The sequence below is a fragment of the Dipodomys merriami genome, unplaced genomic scaffold, assembly GCF_024711535.1.
Source record: "Dipodomys merriami isolate MVZ:Mamm:240054 unplaced genomic scaffold, mDipMer1.0.p SCAF_2187, whole genome shotgun sequence".
Taxonomy (NCBI): Eukaryota; Metazoa; Chordata; class Mammalia; order Rodentia; family Heteromyidae; genus Dipodomys; species Dipodomys merriami.
The window spans coordinates 48,620-60,317 of record NW_027203590.1 but is presented as its reverse complement, the minus strand read 5'-3'; positions in this window follow the sequence as shown (position 1 = coordinate 60,317).

The following is an 11,698-nucleotide window of genomic DNA, read 5'->3' as shown; positions in this document are numbered from 1 at the left end:
GCAAGGTGTGTGCAGGTGAACTGATGGTTAACAGTCCATCGAGGTCCCACCTCTACAGGATACACCAAGCATTACCCTTCTGCAGACCAAATCTATAGATCACACCTATCTCTGGTATGAAGTGAGCTTCAGAGAAACAGTGGAGCCTTTTAGCAAGGCTGCTGCCAGCAAGGAAGAGCTAACAAAGCAGGCCTACTGCAGGCTCAGCATTGGCTATAATCTGGGATCCTGGATCTTGGGAGAGCTTTGTCCAATTCTCCAGGGAACTATGTCTTCCTAGTAGTCATTTGCTTGTAACATAGCTCACCATGTTTTTAATTGAATGTCCAAAGAATGTGGCCATGAGTCTGGAGTCTGGAACTTGGTATGTTCCATGAAGAAAGGCTAGGGATCCGCGCCAGTGGACTTCCCAGATGTTGGCTTTCTGCTTCCCTTCCCTCCCCTGCCCTGTGCTGCCCTGACCTTTTCTTTCTCTTCCTTCCACTCCCTTTCTTTACTGTTCCCTTCTTTTTCTTCTTCTCCCTCTCTCCTCCCTTCCCATCTTCTCCTCTACCCCTAAACAGAAAATCAAAATTCACTAAATAATGATACCTCCTGCCCTTTCCCCAGCCCTTGACAGTTACCATTTCACTTTCTAAGAATTTTTCAATGCTAGTTACCATATGTGAGTGAAATCATACAGTAACTCAAGCTTAGTACATTGACAAAGTATCCTCAAGGCTTGTCTGTTTCAGACCTACATGACACAAGTGATGCACACATGACCCATAGGACTATGTATACATTGTGTGTGAGTATGAATTTGTATATGTGTGGCTCATTCATGGTTCATACATGGTTGTGTGTCAGTATTTATATGCGTTTGTGTGTATAAATTATTATTATGCACACATACATACCATGTGAGTGAATGCATCACCATGATTGTGGTTCGGTTATATATTCCTGTGTTTTCACATACATGTCATTATTTATGCATATTCATAGATGTATATGCAAACATGTTTGTTGTTCCAACTGAAGATTGTCAGTTAATCTTTCCTGCTGTCTCCTGCACATTGTTGGCTGCATTAATGTTTCTGCATTAGTCATAGCATTGCTGGAACAGGGACTAATTAGCTTGCTCACTTTGGGTGAAATAAATATCTCAATGTGCAGAAACTCTTAAGAAATGTAATGTTCAAACTTTGAAAGGTACTTTGCACTAAAAGGTAATAAAGCACAGAAGTGCAAAGGCAAATCACTTGAGAAATGATTTTTGAAGCTTTCTGGGAGAGGGTGAGTGTCTGAATCTCCCTCCAAGTTAACAGTGCACTCTTGGGCTGTCTCACCTAACGACATTAGTACAAAACACACACACATGCCATCTTGGTCATTTATATCACAGTATCTTGAAATGTTTTTAGTTAGAAAATGCTTCTGTGTCTTTGGCTGAAGAACCAGAATGCTGAAAACCTATTTTATTAATTAACTAAGTTCCATAGTTCACATTTTCCTTGATTCTTTTCCACTCCAGCACCCATCTAGGTGACTACATTATGTTCAGCATCGTGCTTTCTTGATTGGACAGTCTCCTAGACTTTCCTTGCTTTTGGTAACTTTGACAGTTCGGAGGCATATTTGTCATGGGTTTTATAACACTGCCCTCAATTAGAATTTATCCAATATTCTTGTTACAATCTGATTGAGTTTGTGTGTTGGGTAAAAAAGTCACAGCAATACTTATTTTCAGCATCCATTGTATCATGAACCCAGGGAGTCGGCGTGGTGGGGCATAACTGTAATCCCACTACTCAAGGTGCAGAGCTAGGAGGGACTCTTCTATATGTAGATAGGTTTTTCTCCCTCATTACTTACCTATTCCATTACTTATTTCTTTGTATTTATACCTATGTATTGGAAATGCTGTGGGTTATAACCTGACATTGCTGTCTTTTTTATTTATCACTAGAAAATTCTGTCTATTGGTCAGTAGCAAGTCTGTGTATTGGGTCCTGTGTCCCACTGACTTCCTGGAGTTTTCTATTATTTTGCTAAGATCGTGTGTGTGTGTGTGTGTGTGTGTGTGTGTGTGTGTGTGTGTGTGTGTGTGTGTGTGTGTGTATGTGTGTGTGTGTGTGTGTGTGTGTGTGTGTGTTTTGTCCCAGCCCTAGACCTAGTCATTTCTACAAGGAGTCTGGCTCTCCCCCATTAAAAAAACAGTTTGTGAAACTGTAATATGGATTTTATATGTTCTCATTGATGCCAGAAGTTATTGATTCTATTTAACTGAGACATAATTTCTATATCTTTAGGTCTATGCCTTTTTAAAATTATCATTATAATGGTGATGTACAGAAAAGCTACAGATGTATAAGTCAGGTAATGAATACATTTTTTGGACAATATCTCCCCTTCCCTTACTTTCTCTGTTTTTCTCTCCCATCTCACCAACAAATTGTATAGTTCATTTTCAACATAGTGTTCAGTGAATTTGTATGACTACTGAATTTGTAGGACTTTTGTATGACATATTTTGCAAGTTGTGGGGTTTGAACTCAGGGCCTGGGCACTGTCCCTGAGTTTCTTTGTGTTCAAGGCTAGCATTCTACCACCTAATCCATAGTGCCACTTCTGGCCTTCTCTGAGTAGTTTATTGGAGAGCCTCATGGACTTGCTTGCCTGGGCTGGCTTCTTACTGTGGCCCTCACATCTCAGCCTCCTGATTAGCTAGGAGTACAGGTATGAGCCTTTGGCACCCAGCATCTATGACTGATTTTTAATGCTGGAATGGTGCTCTCTCTCTCTCTCTCTCTCTCTCTCTCTCTCTCTCTCTCTCTCTCTCTCTCTCTCTCTCTCTCTCTCTCTCTCACCCACCCACCCACACACACACACACACACACACACACACACACACACACACACACACAGATTTCCTATGATGTAGATACTTCAGGGAAACGTATTCTAAAAATCTTTTTTTAAAATTGTGAACACACTGTACAGAGGAGTTACAATTACATGGGCAAGATAATGAATATATTTCTTATCAAGCATTGCAGTCTCCTCCTTTGTTTACCCTTCACATCCCTTCCCAGTCTCCCTCTGCCCCCCACCCAATCCTCCCCCCCACCAAAGTTATAAAGTTCGTTTTCAACATGACCACTTGTACTTCTCATTGTTGCAACGGGTCCACCTGTATCCTTAAACGACTTGTTTTTATAAGGATGTGCGCAAAGAAGAATTGAGAAGCTGTAACCATCCTGGCTGGGCTTATGGGAGAAAATACGAGATTCATGAAATGGAAAATCCTGGGAAATTTAGAGCTAGGAAGAGTGAAGCTGGCCAAACAAGGTGGCTTCCTACTGAATTTTGTAGTATTTATTTTTCCCAGTGGTTGGCAAGGGAGGGCCTCATCGTCAGGGGCACTAGAGACTTTGATTCCACTCATTTATGAATGGGACATTATACATGAATGAGACGTTTTAGTCTTAAACAAATGAAGTCATGGCCCTCTGTGGCTGCATTATATTTGAAAAGCGGATTTATTTGAAAACACAATCTGTGTAATTACAGGATAATAAATTATTAACTGAGAGGACTTTTTTACGGCTCTTGGTGATGTATCCTGCTATTTTTGCAATATTTTGTATGAGCATTCTAAGGTACTGTATGATTGATCTTCTTTCGAGAGTTTTCCTTCCCTCTTTCCAACTTCCTAACTTCCTAACTTTCTTCTCTTGTACTTGTTTTTGTGCCTTGAGCTGAAGAGCTGAAGGACAGTGCTCAGGCCCAGAGTTCAAGCCCCACAACCGACAAAAAGAAAAGTTTTCTGGAGAAGGATCTAAGCCTGGAGTCACAACTCTGTCAGCACGCACTGACCTCTGTCACTTGCTGACACCAGAGTGACAGGAAGCAAACAAGTATAAATTCCTCACTTAGTGCAAGCTTCAGGATCTTCATGTTCCCCTGTGCTCCCCTGCTTGCTTACATTCTGTTTTTGCCCATTTATTTACAAGTTTTGACCCAATTCTTCGTAATGGTATCTGGCAAGTCTCACATTTGGTAAGTAGGTGTTCAATCCCCTTTTCTCCTGGAAGGTGCATGCCTTTGTTTAAATCTCGGAGTATTTCATTGTTCCAGTGTCTCACCTCTATGAGAAGTTCAATGGAATAGTTGTGGGGATTTTTTCTTTTCTGTTTTTTGTAAGGCATGTGGCTTGAGCTCTGGGTCTGGGCACTGTTCCCGAGCTCTTTTTGTTCAAGATTAGCACTCTACCACTTAAGCCAAAGTGCCACTTCTGTTTTTTTTCTGAGTAGTTTATTGGAGATAAGAGTCTTACCAACTATCCTGCTTGTGTTGATCTTGAACTATGATCCTCAGATCTCAGTCCCTTGAGTAGCTAGGATTATAGATGTGAGCCCTGCATCCTGCTGAAGAAGTTTTTGACTTGCAATTTGTCTGGACATTTTTGTGCACATTTGTTTTGATGTTATTTGTGGTTTTCTTCTGGCTGGAAATTTTATGCAAATATTTCACTTACTTGTGTGAGAATTGCTTTGACACATTTATTAATCACAGAATAGGGTCTGGGAAAGCAAATTCCCAGCCCTAAGCTGTGTTTTCTTGTTTCTCCATGGTTCTCTAATAATTTACCTGCACATGGTCTCTCCTGAGTGACTTTCACTCTTGTGCTGTGAGTCTTCTGTCCGCAAGATGCTTCTCACATGAAGTGCACTCTCTCCTAGTCCATGAATGTTAGCACACAGCTCCCTGTGTAAAGGCACATTGAACAACACCCTCACAGGCCTGTGACTACCTGTGTACCATTCAGAACTGCAAGATCCATATCTTTCTAATCCAATAGACCTATTCCAGAATCGACTAAATAGCTGAAAAAGATTTAATAAACAGAATCATCAAAATTTGGCAAGAATAAACAAAAACATCACATTGCATTAGTGTAATTGGCTGGTGTGTCTGTCTCCACTACAAATTTATGACCTACAGCCAGGATTTATACTGCGCATTGGGGTGTAGCAGAATCCAATGTTTATCATTTTATAAGGACAGAAATCAAAAGATGAAACATAGAATGTCATGTGCTACTTCAGGAGAGGAAAAGAGAGAAAAGATGAATAGAAGATAGAATCACAAGGAGAAGAGCCCAGAGTCAGTATATCATCAGTCCCAGTCAACTAAGGAATGATGATTTATTGGAAGACCTGGCAGAGTTCTGCAAAAGCCGTTCTTTTTTATTATTTTAATAAGTTCTATTGTGAAAATACTGTACAGAGGGGTTACAGTTACATGAGCAAGTTAATGAGTACATTTCTTATCAAGAATTGTTGCCTCCTCCTTTTTCCCCCTACCATCCTTTCCCTCCCACTTCCACAACTACACTCACCACTCCACCTCTGACTCCCCTCCACCTCACCCCACAAACACCTGCTGAAATTGTAAAGTTCGTATTTCAACAGTGTCTTCTACATCTCATTGTTGCAATGGGTCAACCTGTATCCCTATTTAAACATTTTGTTTTTTCCCTTCCCATCCTGAAATTATACCAGCATTAAACACAGTGAAAACAGGGGTTATACAGTGGGGAAGGGACATACAAAGCAACAAAAAACATCAGATGGTACCTTATAAATATATTAGAAAAAATAGAAAGAAAGAAAAAAATTACTTGTGTCCCTATCTTGGGGTTCATTTCGCTTAAAGTCATCTTAACTGGTAATATGTATATAGCTTTTGACCTTTTCTACATGTCCCAGACATATACTAGTTATTGCAAATAACTAGGTAAACCGTGGGACCTATGTTTCTTTGGGTCTGGCATACTTCACTTATTATAATTTTTTCTGTCTTTCCATTTCCTAAAAAATGGGGCAATGCCATTCTTTCTGATTTAGGTATAGAATTCCTTTATATATGTATATATATATATATATATATATATGCATATATATGCATATATATACATACATATATGTATATTGTGTGTGTTTGTGTATCACATTTTCTTGATCCATTTATTTACTGAGGGGCATCTGGGTAGGTTCCATATCTTAGCCATGGTAAATAATGCTGTAATAAACACTAGTGCTGGTAGATTTAGTATGGTGTTGTTTGTGATCATTTGGATAAATGCCCAAAATTGAGATTTCTGGGTCATAGGGGAGATCTATGTGCAGTCTTTTGAGGAACCTCCATACTATTTTCCAAAGTGATTGAACAAGTTTATACTCCCACCAACAATACAGTAGGGTTCCCTTTTGGCCACATCTCCTCCAGCATCAGTTGTTATTAGAGTTCTTGATTATAGCCATTCCAACTGGGGTGAGGTGGTATCTCAATGTTATTTTGATATGCATTTCTTTTATGGCTAGAGAGGTTGAGCATTTCTTCATTTGTCTATTGGCCATTCTTCTTCACATAATAACAAAAGCACAAATAAACACAAAAATGAAGGATCCACACTTAAAACTGGTACCAATTTTAAAACAAAACTAGACAACAACCAAAGGCTGAGTTGGGGACTAACGGGTCCCCAGTACATCCCTACCAGAACTCTGTGCTGTTCTCACTCAGCAAGCTGAATCCAGAGTCTGCTGAATGAGCCTGCCATGCTCACCCAGAACTTCCCAACCTCAGAAAACATAGAACAGAAAACACACCAAAGTAAACTAGACAGACAAGTGGCCACAAAGACAAAATCAATTCTCAGTGAATGAGACGACATCCCACCACCATTCACTTACCAGGGGACTTGAACCCCACTCCCCTCCATTCACCTCTGGAGGATTTTTTTTTAGATTCTTGCAAACATTGACCTAGGGGCCTTCCAAAGTGGAGGAGAATTCCCAGTCATCTTGGGGCAAGGGAAAAATGTCCCTAGCAGTGGTCCCCTAAGACTGACAGATTCTCCCCCATGCTCAGACCCCCTGAGCCAAGGCCTGAGGCTGAGATCTAACTGGGGCCACTTGCAGGTGGTCAGTGGCAGTTTCATCATTGACAAAAAAGCAAGTTACCAAAGCAGAACCAGCAGTTTTTGTTTTTGTTTTAAACGAAGTAGGACAAAGTCTAGGGGTGTCTCGGGAGTAGACTCACTTTGCCCCATATTTTTCCTGTAAAATAAATCCAATTACAAATATGGCAAGCAAAAGCAAAAGCACAATGAGACACAGACAGACATGATTATACACAGAATGAGGAGGGATACCCAAACCAAAAGTTACTTTTTAAGTAAGCTCCCATCCAACTAGGACTGCTAGGACTGGTGGAATTGAGGGGTCCAGGCGTCCCTGGACCTCCTCAGCCGTAGCGGACTCTGCTGCGTCCAGCCTCACCCTACTTTTGGCCTCACTCTGGCGCCTTCTCTACCTAGGTTGCCCGCATTTACCTCGAGGCTTTTCTCGGAACTTCTCTCCAACATCCAAGTGCTCACACACTGTCCTACCAGTCAAAGACTTCAATCCCCCTCAGGTTGGAGTGGCTAAGAGCTCTATCCTGGACAAGCCCCCATTAAATGTAGTAGGAAGACCCCTACTCAGGGCAGGCAAGCCCACCTAATCTTCCGGAGTGACAGACTCCACCACAACAAAGTTGTTAATAAGGAAGAAACTTTATTGAGGTTCCTACATTCCTACAATGACCAGCCAGGGCCTCAGCACAGGCTCAGGAGCTGATACTGTGACCCCGAGTGGCCCCCATTCTTTGGTTTTTAAAGACAAAATCCGTAAGGTCAAGCCTGGTCAAGCACAGGTGACCAATGGGATCATAACACACACAAAGGATTATATGGTCATACCAGACCACACACAGTTGGGTAATAGGTCGAGTTTACTGTAAGCATGTGCAAAAGGCAGGGTTTACCATAAAGCATGTGGTGTCACCAGTTGGTGCCAGATTGTAACCTATCTGTTTTATGGGTCAGTCCTTAACTGAACAATCAAGGCGGGTTAGGTTGTTAAGGGGAGAGGGACCTAGAGGCATTCTTTCCATTCCAAGAACTGGGCTAGTTGGAGCCAAGGTCAAGTTAACCTTGTTTAGAGGGTTTTTTTTTCTCTAAAATCCCTAAAACAAAGGCAAAGCCAGGAAAGAAGCTGTACCAGCTCGAGTCTCCTCTCAGGGCATATTTCAGTATATATGTGAGAATAAAAGTAGAAAACTTGAAGGGATAGGTGGGGTTGGTGTAAGGGAAGGAAGAAAAGTGGAAAGTTTGACAATGATCCAGATGTGTTGTACATTCAAGTGTACATACACTCTATTCAACATACATACATACATACATACATACACTCTATTCAACACTGACATGATGAAGCAAAACCCTTTTGGACTACTAGCTGAAGATTAAAAATGTTTTGTTTTAATATTAACAGACCAGAAGCATAAACCTTTAAAGATAAATAAGAGGATAGCATTGACATATTGGTGAGGATGTGCTCTTTTCAATACAAAATTTAATAAGTGTCAAGTCTGCTGCAAATGTAAATTTTATTTGCCAATTCTTTTTGCAAATTGCTTAAAATATAAAGAACCAAATTCCAATATCCCTTCACTTCCAAAAAAATCTTATAGATCTTTACGTTTCTCAGTTGTTTCTAAATATCTTAATGTAATGCACTATTGGAACTAATTTCATTCCACATTTTAATTTAAATTTAAAATCATTAAAGTCTTTTAAAAGCCTCTCACTCCGGCACAGGTATGGATAAAGAACTGATGTGGTCAGAAGCAGAATTATTCAGAAGACTGTAAATGGATGCTTACCTAGTTTCCTCTCTGCTGGATCATAGAATACAAACTGTCCTAATTGAAAAAAGTTAGCCTTCCCAGGTTTTCTGCATATAAATATTCCATCAACATTTTGTTATTAGAGGATTATTCATGATTAGCTATATGTTGATTGATAATGACTGAGCATGAGAGAAAGGTGAGGGAAAACCATCTACACTTCAGTGAGGTTCTGACTTGTGTTTCACAAAGTGTTATGAAAGCTCTCCATGAGAAATCTAGCAGCTGCATTTCTAAAAAGTCCTTGTGTGCTTACACTTTCTGATACTGTCTCAATTCAAGTACTTCTCCTTGGAGTTCCATACTATTCAATGATGCTGTATGAGCTCCTTGTTTTGCAGACCGGTCTTGGTGATAAAATTTGTGCTTTTCAAAATTGCTCTCCCTATTCCATCCACAAAATGTGGACAAAAATTATCTGAAAAAATTGTATCTGTTGATAGTGCATATACTTTTATTTTTCATTACAAACATAGAATGTAGTAAAAATTTTCATAGCAATTACTCTGCACTAGTTTGTGGGCAGATTCTAATGTAAATAATATGCTGTGTTCACGTAGAGAATTAGTCCAAATTTTAATATGCCTGTGGTCCTAAAACCAATACCCTACTGATATTGAGTGACAAATACAACTTCCTATAAGTATAGAAGTTTTCATTGTATCTTTTTAATATATATTTTTATTGTAAAGATACTGTATGGAGGGGATACAGTTACATTAGTAAGGTAATGAGTACATTTCTTTATTTTTCCTCTATTGTCGTTCATGGGGCTTGAACTCTGGGCCAGAACGCTGTCCTCAGCTCTTCAGCTCAAGGATAGCACTCTACCACTTGAGCTACAATGCCACTTCCTGTTTTTTTGGTGGTTTATTGGAGATAAGAATTTCTCAGGGACTGGGAAGGTGGCTCAGTGGTAGAGTGCTTGCCTTGCATGCATGAGGCCCTGGGTTCGATTCCTCAGCACCACATAAGCAAAAAGAAAAAAGCCGGAATTTCTCGGATTTCCTGCCCGGTCTGGTTTTAAATCCCGATCCTCAGATCTCAGCCTCCTGAGTAGCTAGGATTAGAGGCCTGAGCCACCTGTGCCCAGCATGAGTACATTTCTTATTGAGCACCCTCTCCTTTGTTTTCCCCCTACCATCCCTTCTCTTCACACCTCCCCAACTTATCCCTCCACCCCCTCTTTGATAGAGTGTCTTGTACATATCATTGTTACAATGGGTCAACCTGTATCCTTTCCTCACATCTTAAATGAAGAAATGCTGGCTTGATTTATGCTGATTCTACTTGTGTAGACACATGTAAAATCACTCACCAAGTCCAAGAGCACATCATTTTTTGTCAGTTGGTATAGTTGTGTTCTACACATTTATTGACAGGTTACAAATTATTCTCAAACTTTAATACATTAAAAATACTTTCTTCTTTTCTTATTTTCTTGGCCAGGAAATCAGCCAGACCTCAGTCAGCATTTCTCTCATAGGACTTTTCACATGGGTTGGTTAAATGTTGATCTGAGGTCCAGTCTTCTGAGGACTCACTCATCTGCTTAGGAATTGATGCTGTCTGTTGGAAAAGAGCTCAAGGAAGGATGCCATTTAGAGCCTTATAACTTTATTTTTTTATTGTGAGAATACTGTACAGAGGAGTTACAATTACATGGGCAATATAACGAGTACATTTCTTATCAAGCATTGTTGGCTCCTCTTTCTTTCCCCTTCCCATCCCTTCCCATCTTCCCCCTACACCCGGTCATCCCTCGACCCACCAAAGTTGTAAAGTTCATTTTTCGACAAAACAACATTGAGATTCCACCTCACCCCAGTTAGAATGGTTATAATAAAGAACTCTAATAACAACAGATGCTGGAAGGGATGTGGACAGAAGTGAATCTTTCTACATTGTTGGTGGGAGTGTAAACTTGTTCAAACACTTTGGAAAGCAGTATGGAGGTTCCTCAAAAGACTCCACATAGAGCTCCCCTATGACCCAGCAATCCCACTTTTGAGCATTTACCCAAATGATCACAAACAAGACCATACTAAAACTACCAGCACAACTATGTTTATTGCAGCATTATTTACCATAGCTAAGATAGGGAACCAACCCAGATACCCCTCAGTAGATGAATGGATCAAGAAAATATGGTATATATACACAATGGAATTCTATGCCTCCATCAGAAAGAATGGCATCGCCCCATTTGTTAGGAAATGGTAAGACTTGGAAAAAAAATTATATAAAGTGAAGTAAGCCAGGCCCAAAGAAACATAGGTCCCATGGTTTCCCTTATTTGCAATAACTAGTATATGTCTGAGTCAAGCAGAAAAGGTCAGATAAGTTGATGTTAGGGGAATGAAGCCCAAGATAAGTATTCAAATGTTTTTTTGCCTTTCATGAAATTGTTTTTAACATTTTTATAAGATGATTTCTATGTTGCTTTGTATGTTCCTCCCCCACGGTATAACCCCTGCTTTCACTGTATTGATGTAGGTATAATTTGTGGAGGGGAAGGGAAAAAACAAATCGTTTAACTAGGGATATAGGTGGACCCATTCCAACAATGGAATACCCTTTACAAGGGTATTTTCCTGCTACTTTGGTTGTTGAGAGTGTCTATAAGAGCAAGCATTCTGTAGGGAGCTGGGAGACACCATATGTTCTTTACTTACTGATTCCTAAGTGACTTGTACTGCATTTTGCAAGTCGAATCTGTCAAAACCTACCAGTTTTAAGAGATAAGAGGAGTGGTAAAAGAACTCATGGAGACAAATACATTTTCAACATATTTTGTTCCAAGCATTCCATCTAAGGCATAGTCAACAACTAGTGAAACTTGTGTTGGCTGTAAATATGTGTCTTTCTCCATGTGTGCATGTATACATGTGTATATGTATGTGTGAATTTGTGTGTA